This window comes from Mastomys coucha, chromosome X, assembly GCF_008632895.1.
Source record: "Mastomys coucha isolate ucsf_1 chromosome X, UCSF_Mcou_1, whole genome shotgun sequence".
Lineage (NCBI taxonomy): Eukaryota > Metazoa > Chordata > Mammalia > Rodentia > Muridae > Mastomys > Mastomys coucha.
This window is the reverse complement of record NC_045030.1, coordinates 143,794,327-143,799,531: the sequence shown is the minus strand read 5'-3', so window position 1 is coordinate 143,799,531 and position 5,205 is coordinate 143,794,327.

The window sequence follows — 5,205 nt, the reverse complement described above, 5'->3', positions numbered from 1 at the left end:
ATTTATTTATATACAACACCAGAGAAAACTTCATCTGGTACCCACACTCTCTCTTTAGGACAAACAGATAACCAAGGGTCCTCAGGCAAATTAAGAAAGCCTGTACCATGAAAGCAAGATGTCCAAACACACAACTAGAACAAATGAACCCACAGCAAGTTGGGGATTTGAGTAACAAAAGATAATTTCATTTCAGGAGAAAAATAGTGATTATCAGTGCTTCCAGAAAAAGACACGTGTGAGACAAATTGAGATGCTACACAGCGGGGACAATCAAGGGAAAAGAAGACACCCCAGAAATGGAAAAGAAGTTGCTGGAAATAAACATAAAAACAGAGATCAGGACATAGAGAAAAATCTCTCAGAATGGTGAAGAAACAACAAGGCAAATAGGCAATAGGAAAGAAAAATGTAAAAGATATAGATCAGCACAGCAGACTCAACATTTAGAAAAAGGAGTTACTAAAAGAAAGATAATGAAGTGTTTTTGTGTGTTGTTTTGGTATATTTGTCATTATTGATTTTCCTTTTTAAAATTAATTTGTTTTGCTTTTTAAATTTTTGTTGTTTTTACTAGTTTTGTGAGGGAAGAGAGGGGGAGAGAGTGCACGAGAGCAAGCATGAAGTTGGGTGCGTGGCAGGGTTGGGGATCTGGGAGGAATTTAGGGAAAGGAAAGAATATGATCAGAATGTAATGTATGAAAAACCTTTTAAATGTATCATGAGTTGGGCATAATGGTGCATACCTGTCATCCCAGCACTGGCAAGGCTTGGGCAAAAGGATTGCTGCAACTCAGAAGCCAGCCTGGTCTACATAGTGAGTGTCAAGCTAGCCAGAGTTACATAGTGAGACTCTGTCTCCCAAAACCAAGCTAAAAATATATCAGAAGTCAATTTCCTACAGCTAAAGAGCAGGTGCCAAAATAGTGAATGCAGACAACTGACCCCACTTAGTCACTAGCTCTCTTCCATGTTATCATCCTCCCATCTGTCCTCCATCAGTATACTTCCAGATCCCTTTAAAATTCAAGCCACGTTCTTGTTCTTTGCTAAAATGGAACCCACCATGGTTCGCTTCAGAGCCTTATATGAGAGGAGCTAGTGAGGCAAGCCCTCATTACCATTCTCATCACACAGCCTGTTCATTCTCTCCCCTTCTCCTGCTACTCTCTAGCAACCCTGGACTTTATGTTCTTCCAAAATGCTAGGGATGGAAAAAGATGCCATAGGTAGGTCTTTGCATTTACCCTTTTTGCTTGGAAGATCATCCCCAGATATCCACCTAACTCCCTTGCCTTCATTCACATTTGGCCATTTTAGTGAGTTACTTCTTGATCAACCTACTTAAAATGGAAATAACCTCCTGCCTTCACGGGCATTCTCTAATTCTTTTACCCTATTTTTTTTTTTTTTTATAAAATTCCTCCTTGTTCCCCTGCCCCTTGTTTCTATGCAACAGTTTTACTATGTAACTCAGACTAGCCTCTAACTCCAGATCTTCCTTCCCTAGGCCTCTGAATGCTGGCATTTGTTTTCTTCATAGCACTTGATTTAAGTTGGTACAGATTTTACTTTTTGATCTGATTGTTTCCTCTCTTCCCCTTATTAGAATCAGCTCCATGAGAAACAGGCATTGATCCCTGTCTTCTCCACTGTTGTGTCTTCAGCTCCCAGAACCGCATCCAGTACCTAGAAGACTCTCAATAAATATTCACTGAAAGGGTGGATATAAAAAGGGCATATAACTTATGGAAAAATAAAACCTGTTACAAAGTCTTTATATATGCAAGACATTTGTGGCTCAAATATAAAACAATACAAGACCTTCATCTTAGGAAAAAAAATCTCCTTTAAGAGGCCAAGGTTTGTGACACTGGACTTGTAAAGAAGGAAGTATATTCTTGGCTCATTACTTAGCTGGATTTTGGAAAAAATATTTACATAGTCAAGACAATGTAAATACTGTTTATTGGTTTTTAGGTTTAAGAGCTACGGGAAAGACAAAGAGAGGAAGACCTCGTAAATACCTCAGAACAGAATGTAAATGTCAATAATTCGTATAACGTAAAAGGAAAGATCAAAGAGATAATGTAGGGCATTGATGGGTAGTGTGTGGCTAATAGCTTTGTTTTTAAAAAGTAGGCAGTTAGGGATAATGCTGGCTTAGTAAAGTGGTAGTTGTAGGTTCTCCTCCAAGATCCATGACTCCAGTAGACCCTGATAGTTGGTTTCCAGTACCAGGCATGATTTCCCCAGAGAGCTGTTGGTTACTGCCAAAGTATTCATGAACACTCAGGGCTAATGCATCATGCTAACTGAACATGTTGTGTTCATAGACTTCATGGCTGTGTAGTACTATTGGTTCTTTCCATCCTTTTGAAGCTTGCATTGTGCCTTCTGGTACTTATACTCACAGATAAGTGTCGTTCTCACCACTCCTCAAGGAAACTTCTCCTTGCAACAGAAAGATCATTACAGAAAATCACAACTGACCAAAATGTAGAGACGTGGAGCCTAATCCCAACCAGCACACCTTCAACACAGCTCCTCCACCTAAAGCTCAATGATCATTGCAGAAGAAGGACTAGAATGATTGTAAGAACCAGAGGAACAGGTAGTTTAGTGTGAAATTGTGCCTCCTAGAAATGTCAGAGAAGCTAGACCCATAAAGTCTCTTAACAACATGGCTGTCAAAAACATGATCTGAGCAAGGAAGATCCCAATAGATATGCTAACATAGAAGATGGAAAGGTCATGACACCTTACACTTAGACAAAGAACTATAGGCAGCTGAAGAACACTGAGAATGGGCGAAATAGTCTTGCCCAAGGATGACCACACTGATTTGTTATTCCATACCAATGGTCATTCCTGAAAAGATATAAATATGACTAAGCAGGTTATATTTATGTATTTAGGGATATGTATGTATATACACATACACATACATGTAATCTCAATTTTAAAAATGAGGCCGTTTAACTGAAAGAAAGCAAGGGAAGAGTACTTGGGAGGGATTGGGGGAGGAAAGGAAGGGAGAAAGATGTAATTATTTATAATAAGAAACATAAAAAGTATTTTAAAAATAAAATAAAAAGCAGGCTGTTGACTCATAGTAAAAATGGACAAAATAAGAAATAGAGGTAGAAAATAATGGGAAAAATACATATTTTCAGGTTCCAAATTAAGTAATAATAGAAAAAGGATTGATCCTAGACATTGTAGGGTAGTGGGAAGAAAAAGCAAAGAAGCCCTGTTCATGAAGAACATCATCATTGGTACCTTGGGGAGTTAATGGGACATTGTCTAAATTTTATAAACTAAGAAGAAGCATATCTTATTATCAAGACTTGTAGAGAGAGCTACTGGTGGATGTAAAAATGAAAAGGTGGCTTTGAGAACCAAGTTACATTGTTTGCAGGAAAACAGATCCAACTGGAGATGATAATATTATTAAACAAAATTGCTACTCTCAGGAAGATGTATTGTTTCTCTTGTTTGTGGTTCTTAGACTGGCTATAGATACATAAAGTCATGTATATGAAGGCAGAAGTGACTGCCTAGGGGGACAAAGAGGAATAAGGGGAAAGGGGATAAGAAAGGGGGGGGATATGGTCAATGATACAATACTTGCATAAAAATGTAAAAAAAAAATTAAATTTCAAAAGGAGGCTTCAGATGTGTAGAATCGAGATGTGGTGGGTTAAGGGCAGGACCATTTTTATGATATTCTTTTGTTTGAGTTGTTACCATGCTCAATTAAGAACTTAATAAAAATATAGTATTTAAACCATTAGTTTGGTCTCACAAATGAAATAAAATTATCTTTTTCATGAACTGGGGTCTCACACTATAGCCCTTGGCTGGCCTGGAAGTCATTATGTAAACAAAGTTGGCCCGGAGTCTGGGGCAATCATCCTGCCTCTGCCCCAGCACGGGGCTTGCAGGTTTATCCCACCAATCCTAGTTCAAAATGTATGTCTTATGGCACTTCCTAACTTGCCTCCATAGATGAAAATCAGACTGTGATGTCCTTAACACAGTTAGGAAGAGGGCTGATGTTTTATTTTGTTTTCCATTGCTATAGCAAAGTGCCTGAGGCTGCATGTTCAAAGACCGAGATCAGTTGGTCCCACTTCCTGCAGTCTTGGCTGAATCTCAACAAGACAAATAGCATCATGGTAGGAGCACAAATGAGGAGAGAGCAAACTGTGAGCTGTGACTCTTTTAATGACAGTTCACAACTAGAGAAAAACTAACCTGAGTCCCAAGAGAATGACATTAATCTCTCCCAACAGCGATTAGCCAAGTGACCTAGTCACATTCCACTTGGCCACATCTCTGAAAGATTCTACCAATTCAGACCACTCTACCAACTCCCAGGCTTTCAGCACATGAACTCTTGGGAGTGAAACAACATCCAAAGCAAAATACAGCACTTGGAGAGCATATGGGATGTAACACCTCACAGGCAATATAGTATAGTGGTTAAAACTCTGGTACTTGACATCCATTGACCTGGGCTCAAATTCACTTTGTACTGGACACCCGTTAGATGAAAGCTAGCTTCTGATAAGTTATCTTGCTTATCCCCTAATGTCGTTCTCTATCCAATGATACCTAGAAATGTAAGCCTTTATATTCTTTGGAAAGTTTACTGGGGAATAAAGAATTAGCCCCCCTGTAGCCAGAAGAGGGCTTGAAAATGAGTTGCTCATATCTAAGAGCAAAGCCCTCCTTTGTGATGGTGCCTATTACATAGCTGGACTTCATTCACTTTCTTTTGGATGGCCCACTCCCTTCTCAGAAGCTTGATTTTAGGAGGCCTCTTTGTACAAAGAACCTGGAAGAAGTGGTATTAGTCCAGAAGTAGATATCAGGATTTTATATATATGGGGAATCTGCCTTTTATTTAACAAAAGGTATCCCTCTTTCTCTTTAAATTGCCTTAAAACACTGGTTCTGCCTTTAATCCAAGCACTCTAGAAGTAGAGACAGGAAGAGGTGTCTGTGAGTTGATGACCAGCCTGGTTTACTAAGTGAGTTCTAGGAAAGCTTGGTCTACATGGAAGGCAGGAGATGGGAGAGAGAGAAGAGAGGAAGGGGGAGAGGAGGGAGAGAGGGAGGAGAGAGGAGAATGAGAAGGAGGAGAGGAAGAAAGAGGAGAGGAGGGGAGAGGGAGAGGGAGAGGGAGGAGAGAGAGGA